Source organism: Humulus lupulus, chromosome 2 (assembly GCF_963169125.1).
Source record: "Humulus lupulus chromosome 2, drHumLupu1.1, whole genome shotgun sequence".
Taxonomy (NCBI): Eukaryota; Viridiplantae; Streptophyta; class Magnoliopsida; order Rosales; family Cannabaceae; genus Humulus; species Humulus lupulus.
In genome coordinates, this window is record NC_084794.1 from 241,968,287 (window position 1) to 241,993,150 (window position 24,864).

At 39.4% G+C, this 24,864-nt stretch overlaps 1 non-coding gene across 1 annotated transcript; it reads right to left on the minus strand.

The window, feature by feature from the left end:
- Window positions 1-964: 964 nt before the first annotated feature.
- Window positions 965-1,071, minus strand: LOC133820591 (small nucleolar RNA R71). The gene has a single exon (XR_009886997.1). It is a non-coding gene; the product is annotated as a small nucleolar RNA R71 (small nucleolar RNA).
- Window positions 1,072-24,864: the final 23,793 nt, after the last annotated feature.

Consider the following 24,864-nt stretch of genomic DNA (forward strand, 5'->3'; position numbering starts at 1 on the left):
AGCAGTATAATTTTTTGTTTATTTCTCTTTTATTTTATTTTTCCTTAGTAATTTTTTTATTTATTCATTTATTTTATTATTTTTTTTGTTATTGTTTTATTTTATTTATTTTACTTTTAGGTTTAGAATTTATTTTCTAGATTTATTTTTTTTCTGAAAGAAAAGCATAAATTTTTTTAAAAAAAGTATTGAGAACATTTGTATAATTTTGGAAATTAGTAAAAACCAAACTTGTTCCATCTTAGAAAAATTGGTTCTTAAATAAGGTATGTGTTAGCGTTACCCTCCAATCTTTTCTAATAACCTCAAGGAGTTCTAGAAAAGCTCTTGGGCCTAAAGTGGTACCTTGGCAGCCTTCCCAATTGGCCTGGGAATATTTTTGGTGTATACTTATTACACTATTACACACTTGCGCTTATAATACTTAAAAGTATATATATATTTATTTATGTCACGAAATAGAGACGCACTAAGAAGATTTGTGAGACAACAAGTTGAAGCTTTAGAAAACTCTCATAGTTCGTCATTTTCTTCCATTCGTTCAAATTCTCCCAATTAACCGAGACTTCCTGAACCACCCACGATGGCTCATCAAGATGAAGTCAAACCAAGAACGCTATAGGATTATTTACATCCTACGCGTACAACCACACCTTCATGCATAATGTATCCCAACAATATGCCAAATTTTGATTTCAAACCCGACATGATTAACCTCTTACCAACCTTCCATGGGTTGGAAAATGAGAGTCCATACGTGCATATACGAGAGTCCGAAGAGGTGATGGCTACATTCAACAACCGAGCTGATGTCACCAACATTGTGAGATTGAAATTTTTTTCTTTCTCTCTCAAAGACAAAGCACAAAGCTGGTTGTATTCCTTAAGGCCTAGATCTATCGGAACATGGGACGAAATGACAAAAGCATTCTTTGCCAAATATTTTCCGCCCCATAATACTAGCAGCCTTAAGAGGCAAATCTCTACCTTCACCCAGAAAGACCATGAAACTTTCCATCAGGTCTGGGAGAGGTTTGAATATTTGATAAATCAATGCCCACATCATGGATACGAAAGCTGGTGTCTGATCAGCTATTTCTATGACGGTCTCACAACCGGACAAAGACAATTCATACAAATGAAGTGCAATGGCGAATTCCTTCAAAAAGATCCTGATGAAGCTTCCGAGTACCTCGACAATTTCGTTGAGAAGTCCTACACATGGAATGGACAGAGTCCTATGGACAAGCCATGATCAACTGGAATCTACCAATTAAGGGAAGTTGACAACGTCAAAAGTCAAATTGAATCAGAGACAACAATTCGAGGCTTTCAAATCTCAAGAAGGTAGAGGAATCCACATGGCTGCAAAGGTAGAGACATGAGATCCATGCTTCATCTGTGGAGGGGTGGAACATCAACCGCAAGAGTGTCCAACTCTTGGTGAGTTAAGAGGAGGAAATGAGAAACAATGCAATGCTTTAGGGGATTACAAGAAGCCTTATAACCCTTTCTCAAACACTTACAATCCCGGTTGGCGCAACCATCCAAATTTCAGCTGGAAGGATTCAAACCAAGCATCTGGGAGCCAATGGAGGCCTGAGCAGCAACAACCGCCAAAAGCATACATTGCTCCTCAAAATAACATGCAGTCAAGTAATTCACTTGAGAATACTGTGCAAATGCTTGCGCAAACACAAATAGCCTCAACTCAAGAGCTCAAAACTTGTTTCACACAAATGGTAGAGGAAATGAAAGACATAAAAATCCAAATGACAAAGCTAAACACTACTTTGGCAATTCAAGAGCATGGTAGACTTCCTGCTCAACCTTTAATCCATCAAAAAGGGAAACACATGGCACAAACCTCCTCTTCTCCAGATACAAATTTCAAAGAGGTTAATGCCATCTCTACTCGAAGTGGTCAAAGTACGGTTTCACCGTTAACTAAGACAACGAGTACATCAATGCCTGCTCCAGATGATGATATGCCAATAAGCATTCCAGTAAAGGCACCCTTTCCTCAAGCTTCGAAATCCACTGAAAAGGTACTGGAAAATCATGGTGAAATCCTAGACCTTTTAACACAAGTGAAGATCAACTTGCCATTGTTGCATGTGATCAAACAAGTGCCAGCTTATGCCAAGGTTATCAAGGGTTTGTGCACCGTTAAAAGAAAGCACCATGTCAAGAAAACTGCATTCTTGGCAGAACAAGCTAGCACAGTAATTGACTGTAAGACACCGCCTAATTACAAAGATCCTGGTTGTCCCACCATCTCATGCCAAATTAGGGAGCAGGAATTTGGTCAAGCCCTTCTAGAGTTAGGAGCAAGTGTAAATCTCATGCCATATTCAATATACTTGCAATTAGGTCTAGGAGAACTCAAGCCCACATCTGTGGTGCTTCAACTGGCTGATCGATCAGTTAAGAAACCTCGGGGAATAGTAGAAGACGTTCTAATTCAAATTGATAAATTCTACTACCCTGTTGATTTTCTCATCTTGGACACTCAATCTAAAGTGAGTATAGAGTCCAAAATTCCCATCATGCTTGGTAGACCTTTCCTCGCAACAGCAAATGCACTCATTAACTGTAAGAATGGTCTCATGAAAATTTCTTTCGGGAACATGACTCTAGAAGTGAATGTTTTCCACATCGGCAAACAACTACCTGATAATGATCAGTGTTTCCAATCATATATGATTGATACACTTATTTCGGAAGAGGTCAAAGCGTGATATACATCTAATCACTTTAATCACCTCTTCCAAATTTTAGAAAGTTCTGAGCCTGATGAGTCTAAAATAAACCCTGAAATCTTCAAACACTCACAGGCTAGAAGAACCATGTTTTGGAATCCAATCTTTGAGGAACTCCCTCAAGATCGAGAAACACCAAAACCCTCCATTGAAAAAGCTCCTCAACCAAAGTTGGCCTAACTTCCTGAGGGTCTTAAGCATGTTTTCCTGGGAGCTGACAACACTTTTCCTGTCATAATATCTTCCAAGATCAATGCCACATAAGAGCGCCAACTCATCAATGTGTTGCAAGAAAAAAGAGATGCATTAGGATGGACGATAGCTGACATCAATGGTATTAGTCCTTTAATTTTCTCCCATCACATTCAATTGGAAGACGGGGCTATACCACGCCGTGACCCTCAAAGAAGATTGAACCCAACAATGAAGGAAGTAGTTAAGACTGAAGTCTTGAAACTTCTTGATTCTGGAATAATCTATCATGTTGCTGACAGTAAATGGGTTAGCCCAACTCAAGTTGTTCCCAAGAAATCAGGGGTAACAGTGGTACAAAATGAAAAAGGGGAACTTGTTCCTACCAAGGTCACAACTGGGTGGCGCATGTGCATTGATTATAGAAAATTAAATGCAGCCGCCCGCAAAGACCATTTTCCACTTCCATTCATTGATCAAATATTGGAATGTGTGGCAGGTCATCCTTTCTATAGTTTTCTCGATGGTTATTCAAGGTATTACCAAATCGAGATTGCCCTAGAAGATCAGGATAAGACCACATTCACTTGTCCTTTTGGTACTTTTGCCTTCCGGCGTATGCCATTTGGGCTGTGCAATGCTCCAGCCACTATCCAGCAATGCATGATGAACATATTTAGTGATATGATCGAGAAATGTATGGAAGTATTCATGGATGATTTGACAGTCTTTGGAGATTCCTTTGAATCAAGCCTTCTCAATTTAGAGTCTGTGCTTAAACGTTGCAAAGAGAAAGACTTGGTACTCAACTAGGAAAAGTGTCATTTCATGGTGCCATCAGGCATAGTCTTGGGGCATGTCGTGTCAGAACGAGGAATTGAGATTGATCAATCAAAGATTGAACTCATATCAAATCTTCCCCCCCCTAAGACTATTAAAGGCATTTGATATTTTCTTGGGCATGCAGGATTCTATAGCAGGTTCATACAAAATTTCTCGACAATTGCTCGCCCTTTGTCAAACCTCCTAGTAAAAGATGTTGTGTTCAGTTGGACACCTGAGTGTGAGGAATCTTTTCGAACGCTCGTTGCAAAACTCACTTCCGCCCCTATCATTCAGCCACCAGATTGGAACTTACCATTCGAAGTCATGTGTGATGCTAGCAATTATGCTATAGGGGCCGTCTTAGGTCAAAGAAGGGAAGGGAAGCCCTTCGTTGTCTTTTACGCAAGTAGAACTCTTAACAGTGCTCAGATGAACTATTCTACTACTGAAAAAGAGTTACTTGCTTTAGTATTCGCACTTGACAAGTTTCGTTCCTACCTGATTGGTTCACCTATCACAGTCTTTACGGACCATTCCGCCTTAAAATACCTCCTAAGGCGCGTTTAATTAGGTGGATCCTTCTGTTTCAAGAATTTGATCTGACCATAAAAGACAAGAAAGGAGTTGAAAACGTGGTAACGGACCACTTATCTCGTCTTGAATTTTTTGATTCCGTTGATGGCCCAACCATTCGAGATGACTTCCCTGATGAACATCTCTTCACAGTCACTAAGTTGCCATGGTACGCTCATATCGTTAATTACTTAGTGACTGGTGAACTTCCAACTGCATGGAGTGCACAAGATAAACGTAAATTTTTGGTCGAGGTTCATAGCTTCTATTGGGACAATCCATATCTATTTAAGTATTGCCCCGACCAAATTATGAGACGTTGCATTCCAGATGATGAAATTTTTAGTGTTCTGAACTTTTGTCATAATGAAGCTTGTGGTGGTCATTTTTCTATGAAAAATACTACTGTAAAAATCTTACAGTGTGGTATTTATTGGCCCACTTTGTTCAAAGACACTAACAATTTCTGTCAATCATGTGAAAGGTGTCAGAAATCAGGTGCTCTGTCCCGGCGACATATGATGCCATTAAACCCAATTCTTGTAATAGAAATATTCGATTGTTGGGGGATATACTTTATGGGACCATTTCCACCTTCTTCTAGCTACCTTTACATTCTCCTCGCCATAGACTATGTCTCAAAATGGGTGGAAGCTGTGTCTTGTCGAAATAATGATAACACAACTGTTGTGAAATTCTTAAAGGAAAATGTGTTACCTAGGTTTGGCACACCACGCGCTATCATAAGTGATCAAGGCACCCATTTTTGCAACTATTCTTTCGAGACCTTAATGCAAAAATATGGGGTAATTCATAAGGTTTCATTGCCTTATCACCCACAGCCAAATGGCCAAGCTGAGTTAGCCAACTGAGAAATTAAGCAAATCTTAGAAAAGACGGTTAATCCAGACCGCAAAGATTGGTCCTCACAACTTCTCGATGCTCTCTGGGCATACCACACTGCTTACAAAACTCAGCTTGGTATGTCTCCTTATAGTCTAGTCTATGGTAAAGCCTGACACCTTCCTGTTGAGCTGGAACACAAAGCTTATTGGGCAGCTAAAAGCCTAAATTTTGATCTCAAGGCGGTAGGACTCAATCGTAAGCTTCAGTTGTTAGAAATTGAAGAATTAAGGAATGATGCTTATGACAACTCTAGGATCTACAAGGCTAAAATAAAAGCCGCCCATGACAGGCAGATTCTAAGAAAGAATTTGAGCCAAACCAACGAGTTCATCTTTATGACTCTTGTTTACATATCCACCCTGGCAAGCTGAGATCAAGGTGGACTGGCCCATATGTTGTGAAAACCGTCTTTCCCATTGGTTATGTTGAGGTTACAAACCCAACTGATGGGAGAGAATTCAAAGTAAATGGCCAATGACTGAAACACTACATAGAGAGGGTGACCCAGCCTGAAGAAGTCACTCTCGTAGAACCGGTTTACCAAGTCTAAGTAGTGTTCCAAATTGTTTGTACATAGGTTTGTTTTTTTGTTTATTTCCCACTTGTCATTTTATTTTATTTGTTATCATTTTGTGTTTTTAGTTTTTCATGTTTTAGAAAATCAATATTCGCTCTATCGCTCGATGCTCGCTATCTCGGTGTTCTCTTTCCGTGCTCTTTTACATTTGTTATATTTTGAGACATTGAGGACACAGTCAGATTTTGGTTGGGGGTGGTGAGCATATTCATGCGCGTTCATGTTAATTTTGTCATATTAATATTTTCACGGTCAAATTTTTTAAAAAATTACTTGTTTATTCTTGCAAAATGTTACTTTTGAGTCAATTTTTGTTATCTGTATTACTAAGGGTTTCTCTAGAGTTACCTAATGCACATGCGAAACGTTGTGGTAAGATGGTTGTTAGCACATATTTGCTTAGAAATTTTCCATGTTTAAGAATTCATTCTTTTCGGTGAGAGGTGAGACTTGAGAAAACAACTTTAAATTTTTTATTAATTCTTAAAAATGGTTATAATTATTTGGACAAGGTATTATGGTATGAATGGATGATGTTTTAGGGATAATATTTTCTATAGACAAATTTTATTAGAGAGCCTTTTATTATGTTCTTCATGAAAAAGAAGAAAAAAATAATAATAAATAGAAAAAAAATAAGAGAAAAACACAAGAGCAATAGTTCTATCATTTTCATTGTTTCTTGTGTCCAAAAAAAATTGTGTTATTTAATTTCATGGCTCTTAGAAATAAATGTAAAGATTGTCTATTTAACTTAGAATTCCTGAAAAACTTGTTTTGTGGTACTCTATATGGTGGTTGTCCAAATAATTTATTTCCTATCTTCGTTTCAATGATTATTTAAAAGTTTGTCCTAAATATATATCCATTTGATGAGTGCTTACTTCTTTATTTCCAACTCCATGAGTGAAACCCTTAACTTTAAATATTTTCAATTACATGAGAGGTTAATGGAGTTGAGACTTTTACTTGGCATAATTTCGAAGGCTTTATGTACTATGGTTTGCGGTAAGAAGGTTCAAGTTTGGTGCACACACTCACAACTCTAGATTTATTCGAAGTAATTTTGATAACTCTTGTTGACTTGTTACTAACATTTTGTGTTAATATTTAAGTTCTTTTATAATTTTTGACCTGAAATATATCATGTTGACAATTATTATTTCGCTTGAATTGCTAGAGACTAGCAATAAGCTGGTTGGGGTTGTGATTAGTGCTCAAAAATATCATTTTATTAGTCTTAAAATGTAAAATTAATTAAGTTTTAATTAATATTTTCATGGATTTATTGTAATATATTTTATATTGGAAAATATTAATTTTAATTTAATTTGTGTTCAATTTTCAAGAAATAAAATGTATTTTGACACAAAGAAAAATAAAGAAGAAAGAAAGAATTATAATTGAAGAAATTATGAAAAAGTGGCATTTTTGAAGGTAAACTAGGCCCAAAACCAAGCCCAAACAGCCTAGGCCCAAGCCAACAACTGCTCCCCACGCTGCCATATGGCAGCCTGCCATTCGCCCAACCAAGCCAGCCAAGTCGATCCAAGCCACCAGAAGCCAAGCCATGCCTGACACCAGCCGCCTGCCACTCTACTTAACGTGCCTGACGCTGCCTGCCACGCTTTATGCCAGCCAACCAAAGGTCGCCACATGGCCTCCTTGTCCCCCACTCCACCAGCAACCATTTTTCTAGAGCCAATCGGTGCGTGACACGTGGCCAACGTGTCCCTTTACTGCTGCAACTTGTCTCCCACTTGTCCCACTTTGCACCAATTTTGCAGCCATTTTTCCCACTCTTTTGTACACGATTTTAACACATTTTGGGTCATATTTCCACTATAAATAGAGAGCCAAATGTAGAAACTAAATGATCAGATTGTGGAATTAAGGTGGAGAGTATAATTAGAGAGAAAAACATTCTTTTTCCTATTTTTCTTTCATTTATTTTACATTTCTTTGAGTGAAAACAATGCCTATTTTAGGCTAAATTCTCTTGTGGAAAGGCTAAAGTGAAGTTCATGTTTCACATTATATTAATAATATATTGATTCTTTATTTTGTTCTTCAGTTCTATATCTTTGTTACAATTAAATTTATTTTCTTCTAAATTTATTAGTGTCTTTTACATAAGTCTAGTCATGCTCTTCTTATACAATTTAGGCTCTTAAGTTAATTTAGGATATTTGTTATAATATATGCTTTTTACTACATTCTGTCATTGGTATTTTGTCGCTCTAAGGTATATAATATGATAGGTTTTTAAAATTAGAAGTTAGTATAATTTAATTAAGAACATATTTTAAGGTGAACTTTATTATATATATTTTCCAACTATAATTAATGGTATAGAAAAATAGTTGAGTAGAATGAATCAATTTTATTAAAATATATATATGTTTGCATGAATGAAACTTATGCCTTCCATATTTTCTTTATGATTCTAATTCCTCAATTTTGTTTATTTAATGTTTAAAAAAATATATTCTTTTTCAAAGTTACATTATTTCAAAGTTTATTATTTCTAATTTACTAATCTTTCTTTTTATTTGTATTTTACCTCTCTATGGATACGACACAGTCCGATTACTACCGCGACTGCTTAGGAGTTATTGGGCGATATCAAGTGTCACATATTGTAACATATAATAGAGAGTTACAATATTTAGATATGTGTGAATATCCAAATATGTAACATATTTGGTGTTACAAATTCAGTCACAAATTTGTAACTTCCAAATATTGCCCATTATTGTATAGATTTGACGTTATACAATATTAAGATGAATTTCTTAAAGCCATATGTGAAATGGCTGTTAGAGATATGATTTTAACCCCAATAATGTGTTTTGGGGGTCACAAAATCTATTGGGAGTGGATTGGAACCATTTGGAAAAATAGCACAATTTTGTGTGCTGAAATTGGTCAGTGGCCAAGGCCACAAGATGTTGGTGACCGCGACCCGGGGGACAGAGACCAGTGGTCTTGGCCGCGGCCGCAGGTGCAAAACTGACCAACTTTTTTCAGTTTTTTCCAACCTTTTTGAACTGCTCAAAAACCCCAAATAACTCTCAAGTCTCAATTTTAATTCCATAAACATCCAATTAATCATTGGTAATAAATAACCATGGGGGTTGGTGGAATTTGAAATTCAAAGGGTGTCTCTAAACTCTATAAATAGGAGCTTATAGCTCACTTGTAAGACAATTTTCTATCCATTAGAGCACTTGGCTGGAAAATACCTAGAGACTTGATTATTCCAGAAAGCATTTCCAAAATCTGTGAGAGATCCCTTAGTGCTTAAGTTAGGGGGAAATAAGTTTTTGGACAAAGGTTTCAAACCTTGTTCAAGTTGGTGATCCCCAACACTCTTCACTTTGGTTATGTGAGTGAGAGTTTCTTGGTTTTTGTTTTTGTTCTTACTTTTTCTTCTATTGCTTTTCTTCTCATTATTATTATTTATTATTCTATTTACTTGTATCTTTGTTTAGAGTTGTAATATTTTTATTTATTTTGTTTCAAACACTTTTACTTTATTTGTATCATTTTGTTTAGAGTTGTATTTCTCCATTCTCTTCTTCTAATTCTTTTATTGTTTATTTGTATTTTCAATCATAGAGTTGTAACACTGTTTAATCAATAATTATTTATTTGTAATATTTTGTCTATTGTTGTAATTTTCTTACCAATTTCCATTGAGACAAATTACATTTTCCTAAGAAAGTGGCGAGTTCAAGTCTTGGGGTATTTATAAGGAAAGTCAAGGTTTTCTGGCCATTGGATCAAATTTGGATGGATGGTGGAGATCAAGAGCCTTGGCAATCTTGGGATCCGCATTTGGAAATGATTGGCCCTCATCACATCTTAAGGACATACTTAGATCACAATCTAAATTAGTTGGTTTTTGTGTTTCTTTATGAATTACAAAGAAACACACCTCCAAGGTCCATTTTGCGTTTCCTCATTCATTCCAAGATATCATTCAAAAGGCGAGCCTTCCACGCCCCTTCAAGGAAAGCGAAGCATAAAAGCCATTCAAATCACACAAAGAACATATGAAAGAGTCTACGAACACACTTAAAAGAATGCTCATAGACTCGGGGGCAAGTGTGAATATGGGAAATTGTCCCTTTGAGCACCCCACACCAAGTCGCAAGGATAGACCTCAATATAAGAAGGTCTTTTATGCAACACCCAAAGAATAATCTCCCAAGATGTCAAGGTTCCTCGAGAATAAGGAGTGACTTGTCCATTTGTCGAGGAACAAGGGCCTCGCATAACGAGGCTTGCCTTGAAAGCCCACGCGCAAGGCCAGATGCCACTTGCCTTACATAGCAAGGCCTACCTCGACCGCCCATGCGCAAGGCCAAATGCCACCTACCTCGATCGCCCATGCGCAAGGCCAAAAACCGCCTGCCTTGACCGCCCAGCCAATCTGCTGAGGCACTAGGTCTTTGATCGATTAGGCGCCAGCGAGCAAAGGCGCAGAGATGATGACTTAAGGGATGTGCTCAACGACAGATGCAAAAGGCACGATGAGTACACCCCTCCAGCACCAGTCGCCCCAGCGATTCTGGACGCCGTACAGGCCCAGATCGATGCATTAAACCAGGCTGTCCAACAGCTAGCAGGGAGCCGGGCATCCCACATCGAGTATGATCGAAGATGAGGCACTCCATTCATACAAAGAATAGCCGTGGTGGAAACCCCCAACAAATTCAAGATGTCAGTATTACCAAAATTCGATGGGTACGGGGACCCAGTATCTCATGTGAATAAGTTGGAGATACAAATGGGCATCCAGAAGGTGTCGAATGATGTCCACTACAGGAAATTTCCGGCCACCCTATCTAACACTACTTAGGAGTGGTTTTTTAAATTCCCTCCTGCTAGCATCGTATCATGGGAAATGTTCGTGAAGGAATTCTACGGGCAATTCTACACTAGTCGTGTGCACCCAACTGAAGCCAACCAGCTGGTCAAGATACGTCAGAAAGAGGGAGATTCCTTAAAGGAGTACGTCCAGCAGTTTATGCAAGCAGCAGCGGGGGAAAAAACAGTGGGCGATGAAGGGAAAATGATGGCCCTCTGGAACAACTTAAGAAAGAATGGGGTGAAGAGTACCCAGGAGTTTCTTGATCGAGCATATCGATACATTAAGCTCAAAGATACAATTTCCAATGAGGGAAATCATCTGCGAAAGATAAGGGACCAAAAGAAGATCCCGCCAAAGCTGCCAATGGGTCAGATAAACCCAATGGCAACGACAAAGGCAACGAGAATGGTAAAAATGATGGAAAAAGGGCAAACGTTGAACCATCAACGTCCGAAAATAAGCGCCCTAAAGGCAACAGATACGAGCCAAGGTTCACCAACTACACGACCCTTGTCGAGAGCAGAGCAGAGGTTTACCAGGTGACCAGCACCAATGTCCCTTACAAGAGACCAACGCCAATAAGGAAAGATATCTCCAAGAGAGATACAACAAAGTTTTGTCGTTTCCACAACGACTATGGGCATGACACTAATGAGTGTAACCAGCTGAAGGATGAGATTGAGTTCCTTATCAGACAAGGACACCTGAGGAGATACATACGAGCCACAGGAGGTTCTCAGCGAGAGGCTCAAGGAGGCAATGAGCAGGCGCCAACACGCAAACGCTCGCCACCTTTACAGCCAGCTCCTGTGGCAGGTACGTTGCTGACCATCGGTGGCAGCCCACACTTTGCATGAGATAGTGGGAAGGAGAGGGAACGATATGCTCAGACCTTACGCCACGACCAGGACATCGAGATGCTGAATGTGGAGTAGCGAACTCCCAAAAAGCCTCGAACAGAGGAGGAGCTAATAACTTTCTCTGAACTTGACACTCACCATGTCCGATTTCCTCACTTGGACCCTCTGGTCATGGACGTCCAGATAGCCAACATGATGGTCAAAAGGGTGTTAGTCGACACAGGGAGCTTAGTCAACATCTTGTACAAATCTTCGCTGGAGAGGATGAAGTTGCCCGTGAAGGACCTGGAGCCGTGCAACCAAACCATTTATGGTTTTTCTGGCGAAGGGCTTGTGCCAACAGGATCGATTAGGCTTCCGGTTACAGCAGGAACTGTGCCCGCGAACAAGACATTACTCACTACTTTTATAGTAGGTTATTGTCTTTCTACGTACAATGCTGTAATTGGGAGGCCTATTCTGGTCGACCTACGAGCTATAACCTCGGTTTGGCACCTTTAGATGAAATTCCCAACTGATGCAGGGGTAGGATGCGTGTTGGGAAACCAGCGAGAAGCAAGGGAATGCTATAATTCCTCGATATCTAAGGCAAAGAGAGGTGGATCAAGGGAAGACGCCAGGAAAGAGTTGCAGTTGGCCAATGAAACACAAGCCCAATCAGGTGAGCACGTCAACAAATAGGGTGTTTCCCAAAGGAAGGATAGGGATTTGGATCCTCGCTTTGGGGATTTTGAGGAAGAAGTATGACTGATCGAGGACCTCAAAGAGGTCCAACTCGATGAAGCAGATCTGACCAGGGTTGTGAAAGTCGGTAAAAACTTAGAGACAACAACAAAAAAAAAGCTGGTGAAATTTTTGAAGAAGAAACAGGAAGTCTTTGCCTGGTCGCATAAAGACATGGTTGGAATTGACCGAGTAGTTATTATCCATGTCCTGAACATAGATAAAAGCTTTCCACCGATGCAACAAAAAAGAAGGTTGCTCGACAAAGACAGATCAAAGGCTCTGAAGGAAGAATTCAAGAAGCTAAAGGAGAACGGATTCATCAGGGTAGTGTTTTATCCATCATGGGTCTCTAATCTCGTACTAGTACCCAAGCCGAATGGCAAGTGGAGAACATGCGTGGATTTCACAGATCTTAATAAAGCCTACCCGGAAGATTGTTTCCCTCTCCCAAGAATCGACTAGCTGGTCGATGCCACTTCAGGACACGAGATCCTATCGTTTATGGATGCATACTCTGGGTACAATCAAATCAGTATGCACCCACCTGATGTGGATCACACTAGCTTTCGGACCGATACAGGGCTTTATTGTTACAAAGTAATGTCCTTCAGTTTGAAAAATACTGGTGCGACTTACCAGCGACTAGTCAATCACATGTTTAAAGAACTGATCGGTACAAACATGGAAGTATATGTTGATGACATGCTGGTTAAGTCGAAAAAGGCAGAAGAACACGTAGGGGACCTGCAAGAGTGCTTCAACATCTTGAAAAAATATCAGATGAACCTAAATCCCCTCAAGTGTTCCTTCGGAGTTGGATCAGGGACATTTTTGGGATTTATAGTGAACTCATGAGGCATTGAAGCTAATCCCGAAAAGATCAAAGCCCTGGTCGATATGAAATCGCTAACAAAGATAAAAGATGTTCAAAGTTTAACCGGGAGAATTGCTGCTCTAAGTAGATTTATCTCCAAATCGACGGACAAGTGCGTCCCATTTTTTAATCTACTTAGGGGCAATAAGAAATTCGAGTGGACAGAAGAGTGCGAGCAAGCTTTCCAGGCACTAAAGTCTCATATGTCACAGCCATCGATTTTATCTAAACCGGTTGAAAAAGAAACTTTGTTCATCTATTTGGCAGTCACAGAATATGCTGCTAGTGTTGTTCTAGTAAGAGTGGAGGAAAATGTGCAAAAGGCTAATAGGAGCAGAACTACGATATCCGCCCATTGAAAAATTAGCCTACTGCTTGATCTTAGCCTCCAGAAAGCTACGGCCATACTTTCAAGCTCATCCCATCACAGTATTAACCGACCAACCCATACGGCAAGTTCTGTAGAAGCCAGAGGCCGCTGGTCGATTATTGAAATGGGCAGTCGAACATGGGCAGTTTGAAATTTCGTACTTACCACGAGCAGCAATAAAGGGACAAGCTCTAGCTGACTTTGTCGCAGAGCTCACTAGGCTTCCAAACAGCGAACAGACAGGAGAGCCTGAACCTCAAGGTCAAACTCCCTCTTGGAAGTTGTTTGCAGACGGTTCTTCTAATGAACATCACGCTAGAGCCGGAGTGATTTTAGTAACGCCTGAAGGACATCGATTCCACTGCGCAATCAGATTTGACTTCACAGTGTCCAACAACAAAGCCGAGTATGAAGCCCTGCTCGCAGGTTTATGATTAGCTAGGGACATGAACATAAAGTCACTTGAAATCTATAGTGACTCCCAGTTGGTGATTAATCAGATTACTGGAGAGTATCAAGCCCATGGTCTGAAGATGGTTGCTTACTTGAACAAAGCAAAGGATTTGCTGGCACAGTTTGAAAGATATACTCTCCAGCAAGTACCTCGCAACCAGAACTCAAACGTTGATGCCTTGGCCAAATTAGCGAGTGCAAAGGATGCCGACACGCTGAATATAGTGCCTGTTGAATGGCTGTCCGCACCAAGCATTAGAACATAAGAAACCTCTTTGGTAATTCAGGCTGAAGATATGTGGATGGCACCTTTCATTGAGTACTTGACACATGGAGTGTTGTCGATGGATAGAAACAAAGCTAGGACCCTTCAGAGGCAGGATGCTTGGTTTATCCTGGTCGACAGAATTCTATACCGAAGGGGGTACTCAATGCCACTCCTAAGATGCGTCTCAAAATAAAAGGCCAAAGAATTAATGAGAGAGGTCAATGAAGTTTTCTATGGGGATCACGCTAGGGGGCAGAGTTTATCAAAAAAGATCCTAAGGCAAGGATACTTCTGGCTAACAATGAATGAAGACTCGATGGAATTTGTTCGAAAATGTGAAAAGTGTCAGAGATTCTCCAAGATTCTGCGAGCAGCCCCTAATGAGCTAAATCAGATGCAAAGTCCGTGGCCACTTGCAGTATGGGGAATAGACCTAATCGGGTCTTTGCCCACAGGGAAAGGCAACGCCAAATACATCGTGGTGGCTGTCAATTACTTCACGAAGTGGGCTGAAGCTGAGCCACTTGCAACCATAACGACCAAAAAAGTATTGGATTTTGTAGTCAAGAACATAGTATGTCGTTATGGATTGCCAAGAAAAATTGTCTCAGACAACGACACGCAATTTGATAGTGATATGTTCACAGATTTTTGCGACCGACATGGAATTATCAAGAGCTTTTCTTCAGTAGCTCATCCGCAGGCAAACGGACAAGTTGAGGCTATCAATAAAACACTAAAAGATACTCTGAAGAAGAGGCTTGAAGAAGCAAAAGAGGCATGGCCAGAACAGTTGTCTGAAGTCCTCTGGTCATATAAAACATCCCATCAAATAGCAACAGGTCATACCCCATTTTCCTTGGCTTATGGATATGAGGCTATGTTGCCTGTTGAATTAGATCTGCCATCACATCAACGGATGGCATACGATCAAGACATTAATAGCCAGCTATTGATGGAATCTTTGGATTTGGTCGGTGAAAGGCACGAGCAAGCCCAACTCCGTGTAGCAGCTTACCAGCAAAAGGTCGCCCGGTATTTCAACTCTAAAGTACGTGAAAGAAAATTTAATGTGGGAGATCTGGTACTTAGAAGGGTTTTCCTCAACACCCGTGATCAAGCTGCTGGAGTACTCGAACCTAACTGGGAAAGACCATACCAAATCGCAGAAGTCCTCCATCCAGGCACTTATAAACTTGCTCGCTTAAATGGAGATCTCATTCCTCGCTATTAGAATGGAGAACACCTGCGCAAGTACTATCAATAAACAATTCTTCTTAAAGAATTGGCTTGCATTAATTTTACTTTTTATAAGTTTATGAACAAGGGTTAGTCAATCTTGTGACTGATCATTTATAAGTGTAAGATCATATTTTTTATCACTCGTATAGACATGATTGTCCATTTATTACGAGAAATAAAAGGGACTGTGCGGAACCAGTCAATCTTGCCAACTATTGTATTTATTACAAGTATTTTCTCATTATGTGTGTTGTTTTGCTATAATAATCATTTTTTATATATCTCTATTACGAGCATAAATGTTCGAACAAGTCTTGGTCAAGGCAAGTGACCGAGGACCTAAAGCTCCTCAATCACTTGGGGGGCATATAAGGTATCTAGCAAGCAAAGCATATCAACAGGTATGTAAACACATGAGCAAAATAAGTGAAAGCATGCTACATTACTTAGAGTATTTTTCAAACCAAAGTGCTATGCTAAGTTCGGTCATGCGAACGGATGTTATAATAAAATGAAAATATTATAATGTCATAAGAGGAAACCTTTTACACTGCGAGCAGTTACTGCTCGGATGTAATTTTCTATTAAAAGTAAAACTGCCCGTGCAGCAATAAAAATATAAATTGTACTGACATCACAAACCGTAGTTCATTATAAGTTAAAAATAAAAGAAGAGCAGATAGAATTATGAAGCAGTCGAATGATTATGCTGAGGCTCTTGAGGCTGCTGGTTGACTGTGGCCCCAGTAACTTTGTTGGCACCCTCAATACATGTTGCTAGGGATATCTTGGGGGATCCTTGAGCCTTCTCTTCCTCTTCCAGGCAGGCAGCACACCTCGCCAACTCTGCCTCCCTTATTGAGTCAGGTAGTTAAGTGAAGTCAGCCTTGGGATTGCTTTTCCAGAACATGTAGAAGCACTAGAACGATACTCCTTCGTACTTCTCCAAGTTGCGCGCGTTGGCCTCCCCAAGGTCAGCGACCTCTTTGCGGTTGATCTCCAACTCTGATTGAAGTTTGTGGGCTTCTCGGTAGTTCATCAGCGAGGCTTCCTTGTACTTATCCTTGGAAGCAGAAATTTTGGCAATGGAGTCCTCCTTCTTCTTCAATTCCTCTTCAAGCTTGGTGATCTTAGACTCAGCTGCTCGCAACTCTTCAGCATGCTTGGCCTCAGCCACCTTGTGCTGCTCGACCAGCCTCTCCCCAACTGCCTTGATCTCTTCAGCCTGCTTGGCGACCACCTCCTCTGAGTGGCGCCAACTGGTACTCACGGTCAGAATCCCCTACGATCATAAAACAAAAGTAAAAAGGTTGCTTGTATCTATTGGAAAGGTGAACAATAAAACAATAATGAAAGTAGTAGCTTACAGTGAGTAGTTCGTTCAACCCGCAGCTAAGGAGCTGGTCGACCAGCATGGTAGGAGCATTGCTAAAGGATTCCAAACTACGTCGGTGTCTGGACAGTTTCTTCAGCCTGTCACTGGCCTAAGTGCAAGGGGAGTTCAGGGTCACTTCGACCAGAGTTTTATCTGGTTGGGCAGTAGGATTTGGGTTGGTGGCAGCTGGAGGATTCTGTTCGGTGGTTACAGGAGGAGTCTGGTCGGTAGGCCCTAGAGAGGGAGTTGTCTCTTTTGTAGGAGTTTGTGCATGAGGGTCTTCCGTTCGAACCCTTTTTGCAGATGGGTCACTGCAGCCTTCTCCAGCCTGGCACTTGTTCGATTTTTTCCTGCTCGCAAGAGTGGCGGTGGTAGGATTGGTGTACAGGTCGAAAGCTCTCTCAGCAGGCATGTCTGCAAGGAAGGAAACATACGAACAATCAGGCAATCTAATTATAAATGTTGTCTAAATCAAGGAAATAAGAGCAAAGAAATTATAAGTAAAATACCCGAGCTACACCTACTGGTTGCTACAATATTTATTGTACTACAGCTACACTCACTCTCTAGCTTGAAGAAGTCTGAATTTAAATTAGGCGTGTATTTAAAGTTGTCGTCCCCGTCAAATAAATGACAGGGAATGTGTAACGACCCAAATTTCCTAATAAGGTTTAGGACCTTGATTAGGAGGCTGGGAGGGCCATAATTGATTTATTGTGCCATTATATGATTATTTGTATGTTTATGTGGATCATATTATTATATGATGATAAATGCATGCATATGGGTATAAATTTTGTTATGAGGGCATTTTGGTAATTTATCCCGTTGAGGGCGTAATTGTATATTTGTATGCATATTGGTAAGCTATTGTTGAGGCCACATTATAATGTGGATTTGTTCGAGCTGTTCGGCATGAGACGATCTTTGGGTATAAGTTAGCGGTTTGGTCATAACGGGAGTAAGTTCGGGGCTCGGGGTGACGCCCGGGGTAATTTGGTGATCAGAGCATTGCCGAGAGTTAAGGGGTAACGGGATATGAATTATTGATATTCGAAGATATTGAGAATAACGGGAATTTGAGGGTGTTAATTATGGTTAACGAGATAGGTGCGAAAGGACGATTTTGCCCTTGGTGCCTATTAAGGATTTTAATTAGACTTGAGGGAATTTAGGTCTTTTTATCCTAAAGGATATATATCCATACTTAAACTAGAAAACTGTAGAAGGCTGTAGAAAAACGGAGCACCTCTTCCTTCATCAACCGTTCATCATTTCTTCTTCTTTTCTTCTTCAATTTTGAAGCTTCTTTTGAGGAATTAAGCTGGGGAATCAAGTGTTGAGGATCTAGGGTATTGTTCCATCATTGAAGAGGAGTTCATATCGAGCTTGAGGTAAGATTCTAACCATGAGAACTCTGGTTTTCTGCTATGTTTTATTATTGGGTTCAGTTGAGATTTTGGGTTTGAAAGTTGAGCATTCAATGGGGGGTTTTGGCAAAGCTTGGTTAGGTTATGATGCCTAGGACTAGTATATATGGTATTTGGGTTCAATTGGGGGTTTAAATGGTGTTTGGAAGCTTTTGAATTAAGTTGGAAATGGAGGATTCGAAGGAGGAAGAACCAGGGCCATGTCTGCCTGGTCCTAGTGCTATAGCGCCCAAAGGGTAGCGCTACAGCACTAGCCAGGGCAAAATGCCCCTGGTTGTAGCGCTGGGGCGCTAGGGGGGTAGTACTGTAGCGCTAACCTGTTTTCTTAGATGCATATTTTGGGTGTTTTTAAGGGTTTTTGGCTTGGGGTTTCAATCCCTAAGGCTCGGGATAGAATCTACTCACCGTTTGGGTACAATTCGGGGTCCCGGGAGTGAGGTTTAGGTTAAGACCCTTTTATTAATATTTCCATTAATTGGATTCCATATTTGGTTATGACTAGGTGACTGCTAAGGGATCTAAGGATCAATCATTTTCAAGGGTCATTCGTAACGTATTTCTCGCTCGAACAAGAGGTAAGAAAACTGCACCCAATTATGTGGTTAGGTTGGGACTAAGTGCTCCCTATATTTGTATGCACTGTTATGTGATTGTGATGAACCATGTGAATATGATGGGACTAAGAGCTCCCTATATTTGTATATGATGTCATGAGATGGTATTATGCCATGGGGACATATGATAAACGGCCTAAGAGTGTCGGAATCAATATTTGCACACAGGGCGCGGCTCAGCCACTGGTAGCTGAGGACAGCTTATTAATCACTGAGCTCGGTTAAGCTGGCGGGAGTCAGTGGGTATAACACTGGGGCCAGCCTAAGTGAGCCAAAGACAGTAGGTTAAGCAGAGGGTCCGGCCTAAGGCCGCCGACCCTGAATATAGTGTAATGGTTCTGATAGATTATTGATTATGAATGTGATTATTGTTGTTAATTTGATGAATATGAAATGTTGATTATCTGGATGACAAATTGTGATTTTTCGATTGTTATTACTGAATAGGAAAATGTTATGAATTGCTAAATGCTTGGTTACGTTTTATGGAATATCTGGTTATTTTATATTGATCTTGCTATGATATCATATTTTCTTGTTGGGCCTCGGCTCACGGGTGCTATGTGGTGGAGGTAAAGGCAAGGGTATGTTGGATCAACCATGAGTTAGAGAGCTCTGGGGGCGAGGTGTACATTGTCAGCTGCTCGGCCACCACGGTCGAGGGTTTGTACAGGGATGGAAACCTTAAATGTGTATTTTTCCATTAGAATGGCCTGGGTTATTTATAACTTCTGGAATTTTTGTAAATATGTCATCTAAACCCTGTTTTGAGATTCCATGTATTAAACTTTCATTTTTAATGAAAATAACCTCTTTATGACCAAAATCTTTTACTCCTAATTCATTGATGACGTTAGATTCACATTTTGTTTAAATGACTTGATTAGCAAGTCTTGCACTATTATAAACACCCAGTGTAACGGTCTTGGTTACTCAGGATGTTACAAAATGGGCAAGTTGTCTAAAGGTGAGAAGTCAGTACCGTTCTCATCTAAAGACTCAAGAATAGGCTCGGGATGTTCAGAAACTTTCTTCTTGCCCTTCCCTAAAGGGACCGGAGCAGCGTCAGTTCGTGGGGCGCCGGAAGGTTCATTAACGGTCTCTCCCGTTGCCCTCCTCCTTGGGGGTTGTGACACGTCTTGGTGTTGATTGGGGACCTCTCCACCGGTGGCACTCCCCGCTGTTGATTCCCTCACATCCTGGTGAGGTGCCAGAAGGCCGACCAACCTTAGATTGGCCTCTATGACCAGCTCTTTGATGCTTTTTTCTATGTCAGTCATGCTGGCCAGGGATGCTGCTCGAATCTCCATCTCTGGAGAAGGAGCTGGTCGTTGCCATGGACCTGAAGAATACTAATTTTCTAAGGAACGTGCAGAAAAACTACAGGGAATTAAATGACCAGAGAATAAAGAACTACCTCCTTGAGTGAAGGCAAGATTGTTGGCGATCAAGTCTGTTGTTAAAAAATACTCCTGGAAATACTTTCCTACGTTGGACTTGTAGGTGATCTCACTCAGGAAGGTGCAAGTAGATTCCTGGTGGTAAAAATGGAAGAACCCCGTGTTGTTGTGATTGGGGTTGGACTTGAGATCAAATAAGTAATTGATCTCATGCGGTGTAGGCACAGGCCACTTCGTGTGGCTGTATAGGATATAGAGAGCAGAAAGCACTCTATATCCATTTGGGGTGATTTGGAAGGGGGCGACCTCAAAATAGTTGGCCACCCCCTGGAAGAATGGACGAAGAGGTAATGTTTCCCCTGCCTCAATGTGGTATCTCGACTAGGCGCTGTAGGCGCACCCAAGCAGGTTTTCCCCCTAGTCGATGGAAGGTTTGTTTAGGGTAATCCCAGAAAGTCCATACTTTTTGAGATAATTCCCTATTATCCTAGCTGTAATGTTGCTAGGAGGAGAAACATACCATTCGACATCTGGTCGAAGGATGTCCCGGGGTTGGGGCTTTGTTTGGATTTCTGGTTGAGGAGTGTTTTTGGCTCATCTACTGATCGAAGGAATTTCAGCCCAAGGAGCAGGCTGATTTGCAGGTGGGTTGGTTGGTTTCTTTTTTTGGGCGATTGATTTTGCTCAACCCATGTTTGGTGGACTTGTTGGTCTATTAGAAGGGTTATGGGAAAAAGGAATTTATGAAATTAGTAACGACGGTTGTTCCTGATCTTCGAGCAACTGAGCGAGTAAATCGTTGTTGATTGGCCTCTCACCTCCCCACGGGTCGTGCATGAAAATCTGCGAACAGAGAAGGGGAGATGAGAATCTACAGTCAAAAGACCAAGAAAGTGTAAAGAGTTGGAATAACATTGCTCGCTTTTATACAACCAGTATCATTTTAACAAAAACACTAAATTCTATGCGAACAGTTTGGAAAACGGATTAAAAAGCATAAGTGAAAAGTTTTTTTAGGAAAACTTTTCGACTCTGAAAGGGCGGGAAAACCCCAGTTTTTTCTACAAGCTTAAAAATCGAATCGAATTTTTACTTCGATTTTACGCCCTAAATTAATAATCCTAACTACCAAACTGATTCATAACCCCTGCAAAATATTATTTTCCTATCATATTAGGCTCGGATCTACGTGCCCATTTACCCCAAAACAATTTCTTCAATAACATGCAAGAACTCATAATCTGTAACGGATATAAAAAAAAAATTGCATGGAGCCTCCACGACTGAAAAGTTTGAGAAACTTACTTGGATGAAGGTTAGAGTAAATTACTGAAACGCTAAGTCAGATGGCTGGACAGAAGCTTCGTGAATCGTCAAGGTCGTTTGAGTTTCTGGACTTTCTGTGACTTGTTCTTCGGTGTTCTTGAGGAGAAAGTGAAAAGTAAAAAGTAAGAAATGATTCTGAGGGGTTATTTGTATTGATCGAGGAGTTGTTAACAAGGTAATCATAAGGGGTGACTTTCCAAAGCATGGGTAAGTGTAATAGGCGTCAGACCACTTTTGGGAAACCGCAAAGATATGATTGGTTTCCTTTTTCGAGGAGGCATGGACAACTCTGACAGATTTGATAGGGCATATGAAAGGGCGGTAGCCTAAGTTTACTGTATGTTGGTCGCAGTAAAATAAACTTAGGGGGCAAATGTTTACCCAAAAAATGGCTCCTGATGATGTGGCAGGATTGACTTACACATGGCTGGCACGTGGCGATTTCAAGTGAATGAATCTTGTTCGACCATTGATCAGAGAGTTATTGATTTATCAAGCCTCATGCTTAGGTGCGACCAATCTGGTCGCATACTTTCATTTATTTCCTTTTGGATATGCAATCTTGTAATATTTGCATTAATTGTATTTTCCTTTATTACCTTGATACGCAAGTCTTAATTGTAATTAAGGCCCATGAACTCATGTAACCTGCTTGAGCCTATAAATAAGAATGAAATGGCTCAAGGAAGGGATTTTTGGATTTTGGAACTTTGATCTTTGTACTCAAAGAGAAGAATATAGTGTGATTATTCGCCGAAATTGTAATCTTCCCAAGACCTGTGAAACTCGTGAACCTTAGTTTATTGATCACAGTGTTGGGATTCAATATTAATAAGAATACTAAGTGGGTGTAGGTCATTACCATTCAATTGTGGCCGAACCACTATAAATTGTTTGTGTCGTTTGCTTTCCATTTGATTTTTCTTCTTGTTTTCATCTCATTTTCTATCGTTTATCTGACTCTGTGTCGTTGATCAATTTGAGGGTCAACAATATGTAACTTTTAGAGTAAAGAAAATATAGCAAAATTTCTACTCACTTTCTTCTTAGAATTTTGTGAGAATGATGAGCATAATGGCATAATCTTCCTAGGAAGGTTAGGGATAATTCCATATGCTAGTGATATTATTTTGCTACTTTGATTTACTATGTTCTTATGCATTTGAGTTGTTTATGTTCTTTCAACATCATCTTTATTTTGTTATCTTTATTGACTTGTGCTAATAATATATAGGATTAGTTATGCTCTTTCTATGTGTTTCTAATTAGTAAAAGTAATATTGATACATAAATTTATGTCCAATCTTCTATTGCATCACTGTCCTTGGGTATCTTTAAATTTTAAAATTTTTAAAATTTTCATAAGATTAACATTGTGCTCCTAAAGTAAAGAATGTTATAACTCAAATGGACTTTTCTTAGAAAAGAATATGGACTTTAATGTTATATTTTCCAAGTAAATGTTGGGATGTGAATTATTTACTTGTGTAGTTTTATAAATCAAGTGACTAAGTAACTAAACAAGCATATGGATGATTCTTGAAACCTTTCTACTTTTCAACTCTTGATTACATCTTACTATTAGTTCACTTGTCTCATTTTATCATTTCATCAAAAAGACAACAACAAAAAATCTCAAATCTATTTTCATTTCTATTTCTATTTATTTCATGTTACTAACTTTTTGTGTTACTTTTCTACTAATCTTTTGGTTTTAGGTTACCTCTTCGTGGATCAACCACCCGACTTTTACTACAACTACCGCTTAGCGGTTGTCACAATTTGGGCGTTAAACAATATTTCTATACATAATTTTATTTTTGTAATATTCAAAAAAGAATATGAAGGTATCAACTGCCAACAAAAGTTGATATTATTCTACTCAAAAAATAAAGGTTAATGTTATTGTTAATTATATTTTTACATTTATATTAATTGTTGTTTATTTTGTTATAAAATTCAAATATGCATTAAATGAGCATTACAAGTGTTAACTTGAAATATGTTAGACACTAGATTAAGAAACCATTTTAGACGGCAGATTTGAATCATTTTTATTCTATGTTTTCATCGATTTAAAGTAAAGACGCATTCTCAAGAAAAAATAATAAAAATAGTTTTTGTGTATATATTATACTTAGGTCATCGATTAAAATATCAATGGTCATTTCCAACAGCCGCACAACAGCAATGCCCTATATATATAAAGCAATCACATAACTTTTCAACAATACAATTATTTAAAATATCTGTTGACTCTCGATTTGGTTAACGACACAGAGTCAAGTAAAACAATAGAAATGAGATAAAATCAAGACAAAAAGATAAACGACACAAAAGATTTATAGTGGTTTGGCCCCAACAAATGGTAATAACCTACGTCCACTTAGTGTTCTTATTGATGTAAAATCCCAAGAACTGTGATCAATGAACTAGGGTTCACGAGTTTCACAAGCCTCATGATGAATACAAGTATGGCGGATAATAACACTATAATTCTCTCTCAGAATTCTGAAGTTTAAAAAGTTCAAACGAAAAGTCCCCTCTCTTAAGCCCCTTGATTCTTATTTATAGGCTCAAGGAGTTCTACATGGGCCGATGGGCATTAATTACATTTAATACAGATGTGCCTAAATAATAATGGAAATCACAATTATTACATAAATGCAAAATTACATATCTGAAGGAAATATATGAAATGTTGCGACCGTATTGGTCGCCCATGGAATATACTGTCTGCTGAGTGAATTCTCTTCTGGTCAATGGTTGAACAGATCATACTCACTTAAATGGTCACGTGTATCCCACGTGTATGTTAATTATGTCACGTCATCAGGTAGTCCTTTTTTGGGTAAACAATATCACATATTAATTATTTAAAATATTAATGTTTTTATTTTTAAATATTTTTATATATTTATAATTTTTTAAATATATATAAATAGATGCGGATTTGATTTGATCGGTTACTTTTACAAGCTACAGTGCATCCAATCTGCACAAGTACGGATTTTAGATTTTTCAATCTAATCCAATCCGCACAAGTGCGGATATCCGCACTTTGCTGATTGGATTGTGCGAATTGGTTTGGATTGGGTATTTTGTGAACACCCCTAGTGGTGAGTGGTGTTTTCATTTGATGGTTGCAGTGTCGTTTTATCGAGGATCTCAAATTTAGAGATTTTGGCAGTTTGTAGGAATGATTGTAATTT